We start from the raw sequence: 13,442 nt of genomic DNA on the forward strand, positions 1-13,442 counted from the left end.
GCTTCAAGTGAACATTTATAAGGGTTTCCTGTGAAAACTCCTAAATATATTCATATGGCATTAGCATGTGTGACCAAATGCTTCCCGTTCCATTGGTTTTCACTTAAATTGGATGTCCATCGATCTATCATGTTGTGATTTGTGATGCTTTCTGAATTAGATTTTCTACACTGAATCATTCACTTTGCAGATACTCCATAACCTCAGTTTCTACTACTATAACTTTTCCGTTACTGTCTCCTTTTCTACTTTTTCTATTTGTCTTTGTATTTTCCATATTGTCAAGTTTTCTATCTCCAGATTCCTTTGCCTGTATGTGTCTTCAAATATTGTTGCTGCTGTTCTTTTTGTATTGATTAGTTTTGCTTTCTCCTTTGCATAGAAATGACACCATATTAAATCTCTTTTCTTTCCCATGTCCATATTTCTTCTTCAGATGTCTCCTGATCTTCCTGTTTCTCCTTACTTTGGGAACTCGTTACATCATGCTGTGATGTAACTTGTGTGTTAGACCTACACCAAATCCTTCACTTTCCAGGCACTCCATAACTTAAACTTCTATTTTTTTAATTCTACTTTATTAATCTTATTTTCTACATTCCCTCTGTGACTTTTATTGTGAAATGTTGCATATCTGGATGCCTTTGCCTGTATTTCTCTTTGAATATCTTTGGGGCTGCCTTCTTTATACTGATTAATTTGGCTTTCCCCTTTGCATGAATATTGCACCATATCAAATCTCTTTTTCTCCATGTCTATATTTCTTTTTTTACACTTTTCAAAAAGTTCTAGGTTTTGTTATTTATATATTCATACCTCCTCAGATGCTCCTTTTTCCAAACGGATCAAAGTTTCTTGGTCTATACATACATTTTTTCACACATCTGTTGTAGTAATTAAGACACATTTTTATTTGTGGCTTCTGACAGTTTCTTTCCTGTAATTTCTCTCTTAATCTTTTTATATACCTTGTGTCTGGAAATTCTGGGCTGTTTACATAATAGTAACAATACATAATTTCCTTCTTATCCTCAATAGTCCACTGTATCATCTTTATGGCTCTTCTTTGGCCTATCAGTTTTTGTGATTTTTGTGGACTGCTACTTCCTTCTACAACAGGGAGGCCATCTTCCTTGTTTTGTGCATTTGTTCCAGATTCTGGATATAATTTTACCACCTAAAGGCATCTTTTAAATGTCAACATCCATCAAGTACATAAATCCAAACACTATGTGGACCACCTCCAAGCCTTGCCACTCTTCTTGGTGTCAAAGGCTACTGAGGACAGATTTGTGCTACACGTGCATAACCTCGTAGTCCCGTCAAAACTCCTGCACATTTGTAATTGCAATGAGGGCATAAACACTCGCTCAACAGGTGTCAATCTGTACTGCAACATAAATATGGGAAGGACAGATGTGTATCAAATAGACTCCCTCTCCACATAAAGCAAAGTAGATCTCTTACTCTACTTAAACGTAATCTGGATGGATAACCCCAATTTCATTCCTGATTTTAGTAGCCTTGTCCCTCTTACATAGGAACATCATGTTAATATTCAGCTTGCCTCAGTGTTAATAAAATGTGAGATATACAAGGGAAATGCTGTGATAGATTTCAAAAGATCCTTACAGATCAACAAACTAACAAGTACCTATGTGAACTAGTCTTGTTACTGTGCTATACTTTGCATTTCTGAATATAATTTTGTATATGCCATTGACCTTTGTGACAACAAAAAGGGCCCAGTTAAACTTCTTGGTGAACCAACATAAACTTTTAATAATTACAAATCCTTTTATTGCAGTCTGTAATACTTTTGAAGTCCAGGGAGTCACCCCTCTCTGCCGTACTGAACTCCTTCCTCTTGTCACTCCACTTAACTTTTGCTGCTTAAGTGGATATCATGGTTTGATCTGCTTCTAACTGTATTGTGGATCTGTTTCTAAGATACTGCATCAGAACAAGGATTTGTTAATTTTCACTAAAAAATCTCCCTGCGCTAACAGCCTTAAAAATATTTCACTAACTCTGTTTTACTTACTGTCTTTATGCTGCTGGTCTGTACATGTGTGATTCCATGTTTAATTTTCATAATTTTCATTAACCATGGGTACTGCAGTATCCTTTGCTTGTGCTGCTTGAAATCACCTCATCATCTGTGGGTTTCTAGTATGAAATAAGACCAATGGAACTGTAGTATCAAACTCATTTGTTTAGAAATTATACATTTTGTGGGTAACTGCAATTAAAAAGCAAAAAAAAAAAAAAAAAAAAAAAAAAACACTGAATGAACTACATGGTCAGTTTAGGCCTATGACAAATACAGCATCTGCTGTGGGTGCCAAAAGCGTCAATAACTTTACTGATGAACTGTTACTTTTCATGAATGACACGTTCACGATGAGCACTAATCATGCACAGTGCTGAAAGTCTATCATCAGTCATTGTGCACCTTAACCAGGTCTTGACCCATCTCAGAGTGCTGAACGATCATTCAATGGTGCAGGTAGTGGCTGGTAAGATCAACACAATCAGAACTACTTGCTTAACAGCAGGAAAGAAATCACAGTGTTGCAACAAGTCAAACTCCACTGTTTTGGCTATATCTGGAACCTTCGTATGCCAATAGTCGAACCAGTTCATCATCTCTAATTCCAAATTGTCGATATGATATAGTTCATTACTGACTGCAATTCGTTTTCGGAAGTCTTCACATTCTCGGTTTTGCATCATTTTAGGATGCAGATAAAATAAGTTGAACTGAGCAGTGTTACTGCTGGAAAAGCGAGACATCAGTGAAGAAACTAATGAGTCAAGATAGGGAATATAAATACTTGTAATAACTCTCAAAATCCACGGCTACTGTGTTTGCTCGGTGTGTTTGTCAACTGCAAATCCTTGGCAACACTAACTCAATACCAAGTTTATCTGCTATTGATCTTGCCTTACTGAGAATGTCATTCCTAAATTGCTCTTCTGCATGGTTACGGCGCTCCTTGAATATTTCAATGAGTCTGTTGATGTGTTGTTGAGCCTTTATTATATCAAGTTGAACAGACTGAGACATCTGGGCAACGGGCTCAAGAACTGATGAGTAATTTGCAATAATGAAGGGAGAAATAAGAAATGTGCATGAAGAGCAAGCACTGAGTAATATATGTGCATTTTGTCTGGTTTCACCAGCAATGATCTTCTGAAGATCAGCGAGGCAGTCAAATATCTTCTCAAAGTTTTGACTAAACACACAAATGGATTTATATTTTTCAGTCCATCGTGTCTCACACAGAAGAGGTATATTTGTTACAAATGCTCTTCGTTTTGGACTGTCACAAAAAAAATTAATAATCTTCTTGATAACACCAACAGCACTACTTATTTCAGGAACATCATTCATATCATTGACTACAAGGTTTAGTCTGTGAGACGCGCAGTGGATAAAGGCTGCTTTTGGATACTTTTCACGAATCTTTGCCTGAACACCATTCTGGATGCTTGCCATTATGGAGCAGCCATCATAGCCTTGTCCGAGTAATTTTTCCAAGTCTAGACCGTACTTTATGCATTCACTGGCAATAACATTTGATACAGACTGTGCATCTCTCGCAACAATGGGAACAAAACTCATAAACTCTTCTCGAATACAATCACCATCAACAAACCGAATGCCCAGTGACAACTGCTCAATGCCCGAGATAGCTGCAGTTTCATCTGCCAATACATTAAATCCAACTGCCCTACTCACTGCACAAACAATCTCATTTCAAAGTACGTGTTTGCATTCTGCCAACAACTCATTTTGCACCCTATGGGATGTGTACAGAGCATTTCCTGCAGCTGTTTCACTGTGCTGTTTTCATATTGTGTCGCCAGCTTCAATACAAAAATCTAATAAGTCACAGAAATTTCCACCAGAGCCTTTTTTTCCACGAAGAGGAATGTCATGGGTTGCATAGTAAATAATGGTAGATAAAATTGGTTCCAATTTCTTTCGGTTCTCTGCAATTTGTTTTGCTACTGCTGCATCTAGCTGTGGAATAACAGCTGTTTCTGGCTTCTGTCATGTACAAGAAAAATTGGCAGCATCTTCAGTAGAACCTTTGTGCCATGATGACTGCATGTGATTTCTTGCAGACTCATTGAAGGCATTATATTTTGTGCACACACTAGTGATGAAGCTGCCTTGCAACCCACTGTGAACTGACTGAGGAAATAATACACAAGTTAAGCAGAGTGGGTCTTTCAAAAGAGGAGAATATGCAAGCCACGGTGAATACTGAGACAACCAACTATATTGGAATGCTCACTTCTTGTCTGATGCATCAGCTTTGAAGTTATAATTCTCTGGAGGGATGTATGGTTGTGTCAGTAACCTGAATTTCATGAAGTCATCAATTCTGTCTGATCGAATGTAACAGCCAATATCAGTTTCTGCACATACACTTTGTGGGGTCTCTCGCTGTTCCCCAAACATAGCAGAGACAGCACCTTTCTCAGTACGTTCATCAACAGCCCCAGCTATTTCTGTTACTTCATGTTGCTCGTACCTTGATTTCTTACTAATCTGTTTGAAAAATGTTCTAATGTCCTCACTGTGTGCCATCACATACCCTACTTATTCAATAATAGGCAACCTAAAGCATCCGATGGGCTAGCACTACCTTTGTAGTATGTATCTTGCAGTTCTTATCAATGATGTTACTGAACAAAAGAAAAAAAAACTGTCAGATATGGGATTAAAAAATGTTTGATGTGTTTCAACATCACCAGTGATTAACAAGTTTCTCATGCTTACCTGGACACCAACAAAAAATAAATACATAAAACTAGCTGATTTTTGCTTTTGTACATATTTATGCAAGGAAAGCTTAATACTGCAGTAAGTACTATCTGGACAGAAATACGTGCTTTATGCACAGTTTTCCCAAATAAAGCAAATAAATAGTCCCTGTAGACTATGATGTTTGCAGATGACATTGTGATCTGTAGTGAGAGTAGGGAACAGGTGGTTGAGGAGACCCTGGAGAGATGGAGATATGCTCTAGAGCAGGGATGTAGCCAGGATTTTCAAATTTGTACTCAACTCCCAGACTGCTGCTGCCCCCTCAACAAGCCACTTCCATATTAACACTGCTGACCAAGCCGCGCCCCCTTTATATTGCTGATCTCTGAACATCAATATGTTGAAGGAAGTATATGCCAGGGTAGTAATTACACGATGCATGAACATTTTCATTCCAAAGGTACATTTTCTGTAAGTCAAAAAAAAAATACCTTTCCATTTACACTAGGACAGATCAGTTTGCCCCCCCCCCCCCAAGATTACTCTTCTTCCCCTTGCAGCCCCTAACCCCTGTAGTGGCTCATTACACCTCCAGTAATGCTGCTGATTAAAGGACTGTCAGGATCTAGGCATCACATGCTCCGTAGTGTTGTGGTCTGTAGGTACAACATATAGTGCTCTCCCTAGGTAACACCTAGCTATGAGCCACAACTACCTCCCTTTCACCAGCATGGGTCACCTGGCAATGCATGATCACTCCTATGGCCTACAGTCACACTAAGCCTTTTGCAATGGTAAACCTTACATTCCCAATAGCAAATATAGTTTAGCTGGGCTAAGTCATACTGTCACTGACAATTAATGAAGATGTGTACCCATGGGAGTCAATCAAGCAAAAAGTAAAGCAGTTGAAATTTACATCCTTACTACCCTGCTTACATTCTGTGAATCTCAAGCCTTTGCTGAAAGGAAATTGGCTAAAGCAAGAAAATTACCCTAGGCGCCAGAACTGGTGGGACTGTTTACTGTCACATGCTCTAGGAGCTTTTTTGGAGTTTTTTCTAGTCTTATGATCCAGTGATAGTCTAGACAAAATTATTGGAAAGAAAAGAAATTCAAGGAAGAAATAAGTTTTTCCCAAAGTTTAATGTTGAAAGCTGACACAATACCACCCAATATGCTGAAAAGGCAACAGCTTGAAAAGACAAAAAGCTTATCTGCAAACGCAGGCTGCCTCTCAACCCTCCCACAAAATGAAACAGTCACTTTATGTATAGCCCTATGCTGTTACATGCTGAAAGAACACAACATGAAAGCAGTCACTTTATGTATAGCCCTATGCTGTTACATGCTGAAAGAACACAACATGAAAGCAGTCACTTTATGTATAGCCCTATGCTGTTACATGCTGAAAGAACAAATGAAGACTCTCAGGTTTGATCATGGAAAATGTCAAAGAAAATTATCACACCATTCTCAACCCCCTTGTAAGCTAGTGTAAGTGATCTTGTGTGCACATATCTGAGTAGTGCTGGTTTTTGACTATGCTGGGTACAGGGCATTAGTTGGGAATGGGGTCCCTCTACTAAGCCTGTTTCAAACCTCCACTGTACAGAATAATTTACTGCCAAGCTATATGCATATTTAAATAGTTCCATAAACACATCTTCTACCCTCAGAAATAAACACAACACCAAATTCAAAAATAAAACCCTATGGGCAGCAAAATAAAAGAAAAAATACTCATTGCATGCAAAAATAAATGTAACTCTCAGAAAGCTAAAAACACTCTTGCTAAACTAAAACAATGAACTCAGGACTGTGAGTAAATCAACCAAAACCTAATATGAGGTAAAATTATAAACCCAGGTGAAAGATAACCACAAAGTATTTTTTTAACTGTGCTAGAAATCTCAAATGACTGGCACTGCAGTGAGCTGATAAAAAATTATATCACATACTTGGACAAGACGATATATCCAATTCACTGGCCAACTAATTCAGATTGAACTTCATCCCACCAATCTTCCAGTATTCTCACATAAATCTCTCAAAAATTTCTGAAGTTAGTACCCGAGGCCAAGAACATAATGTCTATTGCGACTGGTTAACATAGTAGACTGCCTACTGGTTAGTCTGAAACCTGATATGTTGAACCCCCTATAAAGGCTATTCAGTAGTAATCTCAAAACCGGTTTTGTGCTGGATGAATGAAAGAATGGAACAGACTTTCATGAAGGTGGGACTTCAATGGGCCCAACATACTCACTATTGTAAGGAAATCCTTTTTCATTGTACACCTTATATCTAAAGGTATATCATCCAGATCCAGGCATATAATTGTTCCCCTCTACTTGGCACTCATTAGGCCAATCACTGAGTGAGTATAATGCACCTGTTGGTATGTACCTGTCCAAACACTTCTCAAAAATGGATGCCATCTAACCCTCAAACATTTAAGAATTATTCCAAAGCAAACCTTGTATTAATGACTTATACCATTGTTATGCGGTAGTGTTGTCGCCTCACAGTAAGACGTTGTCCTGTTCAATTCTCAGCTAGAGCGTCTTCTGTGGGGAGACATGCATGAATGGGCATGCCTTTGTTGAAGGTTGTGTGCCAGAGCTGGCAACTCGGCATGTAAAAATCTACTGCCAATCATTAGCGGACCGGGGTTTCACTGTGGCGACCCCTAACCGGGAAAAGCTGAAAGACACAACAACAACAACCATGCTAAAATTTCCATCCCCCAAAACAATGTGAACTCTGCTGCCACTATGCAAATTGTTTACAGAAATCCTATACCATCATGTAAACAGCTGCACTGAGGTAGCTGTACCCACAAGGAATTAGCAGAGAACCAACACAGATAACAAGCCACCCTGGTGGAATCCCAGTATCTTTTTCTTTGTCATATATTAGAGAAGTCCATTGTAGTATACTAAAATGGGTAAATGTACAATATACACAATGTATACAAAAATATATGTACACAGATTCATTCTTTCCTAGCTCCTCAAAAAAGTAGCAATTACCTTGTCAGGCTTCAGAAGAGTATGAAACTTTGGAGAAGAGGAAACAGGGATAAAACAGAAGTAGCAATGGAATGAATATGTAGGTAGGACAAAATTATCCGAGAAAAAGACTATGGGAATGTCATAACAAACTGATTAAAATAACATGGTTCACAGTGTTGTTGGCAAGTAAAATTTTTATATGAGGTTGTTTTTATCTGAATAAAAAAACCCAGATGATGATAATCCTCAAGATAATTCAATCTGTAAGAAATAGGAACATTGCTGACTTTTACCACAGGCTTTGGAGCAAGATTGTCTTAAGGCATGTTCCACTAAATATGGCTAGTTAGAAGTGAAGTAACATTTCTACAAGTACTTCTTTTGTTAAATGTCCCATGTCTTAGTTCGCTGGAATGGCAGCTGGTCTGCGGAAAGGTAATGTGTTACCAGATCCCTTGCTGATACTTCATCTTACTCCAACTTTGATTTGTGCAGCTATATAGGTTTTCTCCAAAAACACTAAAAGCCTGGCTGAACTTAACTTTGCTTAACCAAAAGCATACCTCTCACATGTACCTCATTATGAGGGATGTTATTCACTCTAAGCCTCAAAAACAGCATGTTCTTTGCAATTCCACTTTGAAAGGCTTTGCCATACAGTCAGTGTTAAGACTTTCTTTTAACTGATACCCATGGTAAATAATATTGAATCATATTAATTCATCAAACAAAAGTTTTATAAGTTTAAAATAACAGATTTTTACCACCCTGTGAACTTCATGGTTAAAGCTGTTAGTAAGCTGTCATGAAGTTTTCAACATTATGACAGGTAGTGTTACACATTTTGGAGATGGAAGGCTGAGAGCTCTGACCAATAGTTTTGAAAAGGGGATGAACATTTTTCTCAACAATAAATTGATTGAACAACTAAAATCATTTAAAATAGATGCCACCAGTTTTGACGTTTGTATATTTAAGGTTATATGTACTGGGGGCTTTCCTCCACATGGGGTGGTGAAGGTGGCTTGCCCTCATGCAAAATATATGTTTAAATGAGTAGCGTTATGTTCAGTATTTCTTCTTCTCCTGTATTTCAATCTTTTTTTTGTTTGCCATTTTGGGACTCAGCAAGATCTGTCTTTTCAATAGGCAGAAATCAGGTCACTCTAGTGGATGTTATTTATTTAAACTTTATTAACTTTACAGTCACAACCTGAGCCATTTGCCAGTAAAATAGCACATATTATAGGCACTTAAAAACAGAAAAAACATACATATAAAACACTTATTATTGAAATACTCAAAGTAAGTTCCAAAATATACATGCTGTTGTTGTAATACAGAAAGTTGAATTTGTACTAGTTAATATTGTAATATACTGTTAGATTTGTGTCATTAAGACTGCGGAAACATAATAAACTTCTTTTGCTCTGCAGCCAGAATGCTAAGAATGAATAAATACTACTCTAATATTCTTAGAGTAGTAGTTCATTCAGGCTTAATTCATTCTTAGCATTCAAGCAACCAGGAGCAAGCAACCTTTAAAGCTCCACATTAACCGGCAGCCAGAAAAGCACACGGAACACACGAGGAAAGCAAGATTGCAGGCAGCTCATCACACTGTGATGGAGGGACAGTCAAATGTGCAGATGCAGTATCAGCTGAACTGGTGCACAGATTGTGGGTTGAAAGTAGGTGTGATTTTTGGTGTAGGGAATATACACACGAAGGGTGCAGAGCACCACTCACTCACACTTCATCTCAAGTAAGTGTGCCACTTTTGCATTTTGGCGCCAACCGCCAAGTGTTCAGTCACTGTACAAAAAAAGAACTCAGTCAGGACTGACCTACCTTCTTCTTGTACCAACACCACCACCAGTCCAGTCCTTCCACTGCACGATGGTTTGGTTTGCTCAGGAATAGCTACAGCCAGGAATCAGGAAGGATACTCTTCCACCATCCACCTGCAGTCTTCCATAATGATGCAGTTATAAAGTTTAAGGAGGAGTTTGAGGCTTGTCACGTCAGTCATCAATTTTGCATCATCGTGCCATGTGAGAGCCTGCCATGCCACCTCCACTAACATCTCTTCCTAAAGTTCCGAACAATGCAGGTTTTACAGGAAAAAAAAAAAAGTAAGTGGAAATAATAGAAAAAAGTGTGTTTTGCCAAATCATCACAGACAGCATTAAGAAAATCCAGGGGGATGCAAGTGCACCCCCTTGCACCTGCCTGCGGGTGCCCTTGTAGGCAGCAGAGATATAGCTAACTATTCAAAAAAAAGACTATGAAGAGCAAAAAAAAAAGACACTTTTCAGTCTGTTTCAAAGTACTAACTACATTTGTAAAGAGCAGCTGCAATATTTTATTCCTCAAAGCTGCCATGAACAGAGTGCTGAAGCACTTCAGTTTTGACCACAAAGAGACAATAATGCTCTAAAGAATGCATTTCTTAAACCTTTGCACTTGGGGAGTTTGACCCTTCACCCCACCCTATCTATGCCACTGCCAGGCTGCTTGTTGCTAATACTAACATAACTGCTCTTGGCAGACCATGCATTTTGTCTATGAAACCCAACCACAGATGAATACACAGTATTGTTACACTTAAAAATATTATAATATTGTAAAGAAGAGTGTTAGACTTAATCAAATACATGTTGTGCACTGTGCAAAGACATTACTTATTACATATATACTCCTTACAAAGATTAATTAAATTATTTTTTTAGGACTTCAGTACAGTTGTGTAGAGTACTATTAAATGGAAGTAGGATTTACAAAGGCAGAAAGCAAGCAATATATGTAGTTCTATTTAATTTTATTTAGCTATTTGTTAACTGGGTCAGTAGGCTGGTCTGTTGACAGTTTTCATCCACTACCCAAGCTCCAAAGTAAAGTAAATAGTTAAATACACAATAACCACAGCAGTCAGGGCTAGCCAGTCTGCAGTGTAAACATTGGCTCTAGGAGATATTCATTCACAATGACTAATGATCTGATAACAAAACCACAAGTCAAAATGGGAAAAGGAGTTTATAATGATGATGTATATTTAACACAGCAGATATTGTAGCATTAAAACAATACATACTAACATTCAAACAGTAGCAAGAAGTCAAAATACTGAGGACAATATTATATATGTGTATTTGTTCATTTTTAGCAGTGATACTGCCAGTATAGCGAGAACTGTAAATGCAGGTCTCCACTGTCAGAAAGCAAGGAGAGAAGAACTAGTATTACTGAAAATAATATTCTGAAATCCTCAGGTCATGGATGTCAGAAAGGGTAGAAAAAGCAGTGTATTCAATCGCCAGTACTGCAAAAAGCATGAAAGGCATTCAAGGGTAGAAACCCCAGGAGAAACACAACTGAAAACTTGAAGTAAAACAGAACCAGCCTTGAACAATCCCCACTGCTTCATGGCATATCTGTCAAAATGTCAGACATAAAACAAAAAGTAAGATTTCATCTGAGCATCTGTTTCTCCTCACTTTTTAGTACAAGGTGTACATTTATGACTTGTAATTAATCCGATACAGGTATGGCATTCACTAGTATTATGGGGCTTCTAATCATAAACGCCTTTCATGTATTAGTGTGTGATAAAATGACAGATCTGGCATAAAGCAGCAGGCAGCAATGTTTAGCTATGGAATTGTATCACAAATAGTTGAATAAAGAAAAATAAAAAAGGAACGTTGCATAGAAGCATGCTGTTTGTGTTTCTGTTTTTTTTTTGTTGTTGTTTTCAGATAGCAGTTTAAAACAGGAAGGACAGGGCATCTGAAATGAAAAAGCAGCTGCAAAAGAATTTTAGCTTGCAAAACTGATTTATTCATGCTGGCAATAAAAGACAATTGATACAGGATCACCAGGTACATACAAACCAAAAATGCGCAATGAGGTACATACAAACCATAAATGCATAATCTAAAATATGATATCAGAGGTAGTAGCTTGATGAGTCTATATTAGATTGTCAAAACGGCATTACAGCAAATGCCATTTTGACGACACATAAATAGCGAAATGTATAAACAGCGAAATCTCAGGTCAGCGATTTTTTCCTAGGGAAAAAAATTGCTTGGCCTGAGCCATGACATTGCCCTTTACCCCACTGTAGTGCAACCTTGGAGTTGGCATATTTACTTAGGGGGTGTGGGGGGCGAAGCTCCCAACTTCGAAATGTTTTTGCTGGTGTGTTTTGTGTTGGTCTACTGATTTTTTTCCCTAGGAAAAAAATCGATGACATGGGGTTTCGCTGTTTATGCATTTTGTTTTTTATGTGTCATCAAAATGGCGTTCACTGTAATGCTGTTTTGACAATCTAATATAGACCCTAACTTGATATGACTGTTTGGCAGGATTCCATCAGTGATGCACTGCTTCTAACAGCGTTGTAAACTGCAGCCATCAAATGCATGACCTGAAAACATAACTGCTCACTTGTAAGCTAGTAATTAGTAAGCACAATAGTGCAATAAACTGTGCACAACACAGCAGCAGCAGTAAGTGTGTGTGTGTATTTTTGTGTTTGTCTCTGTTCGTGTGAGTGTATATGCATATGCATGTGTGCCTGTGCTGTGTGTGTGCCTGTGCTGTGTGTGTGTGTGTGTGTGTGTGTGTGTGTGTGTGTTTCCTGTGTGTGTGTGTGTGTGTGTGTGTGTGTGTGTGTGTGTGTGTGTGTGTGTGTGTGTGTGTTTCCTGTGTGTGTGTGTGTGTGTGTGTGTGTGTGCATGTATGTGCATAGGTTCATAGGTTCATAGGTTGGTACTAGGCTATCAGCCCTAGGGCCTATACAAGCCTAGCCATAACAATTCCCTGGCTATTTCTTACCACACTATTTACTTCCCTGGACCCCTGTCTAGCAGAGCGACTGATGTGATCCCTGGGGTGAATTTCCTTTCTCCCATCCAGTCATCAAGGTTCCTTTTGAAGAGGGCCAAAGAGGTGCTCTGCTTGACATGTATGGGCAGTCTATCCCAGAGTCTGGGGAGTCTCTGGGTCAGGAACCTATCCCTCCAGCATGTTTTGTTTATTGTAATGACAAGGCGTAGATCCCTGGAGCGTGTGGCTCTGAGAGATTGGGATTTTTTTTAAGTGTAGCATGTCCAACAGCTCTGGGTTTGACATGGCCTTGTATGTTAAGCAGAGATCAACTCGAAGTAGACGATATGCGACAGATATAGCTGGAGTTTTTTAAGGCGGTCAGCATATGGCATCTGCTTTAGGCTTATGATTCTTTTAGTGAGGTATTTCTGCAGCCTTTCCAGTTGTTGCAGATGTCTTGAGAGGTACATACCAAATGGGGTGTTGTATTCTATAATGGGTCGAATGGGGGATGAGGACAGTGGGACAATGACCTTTTTTTTTCTGGCTGAAAAGCCCTTAGTGATGAGGTGTGCCACATAGAAGGATTTCCTGCCTGTTGTGGTGATGTGGTCATTGAAGGTGAAACCACTGTTCGCCTGTGTCCCTAAGTCTCTTATCACACTTTCGGTCTTTAGTGTACTGCCACCTTTGTGGTAATTCACAGGTACATGTTTTTTCCCAAAGGGGATAACTATACATTTCTTGGCATTGAGCTTGAGCCCATGGCTCTGGCACCAATCATCTGTTTCTGTAAGGCCCTTTTG

The sequence above is a fragment of the Protopterus annectens genome, chromosome 5.part1 (assembly GCF_019279795.1).
Source record: "Protopterus annectens isolate FY-2018-M chromosome 5.part1, PAN1.0, whole genome shotgun sequence".
In the NCBI taxonomy this organism is placed as follows: domain Eukaryota; kingdom Metazoa; phylum Chordata; order Ceratodontiformes; family Protopteridae; genus Protopterus; species Protopterus annectens.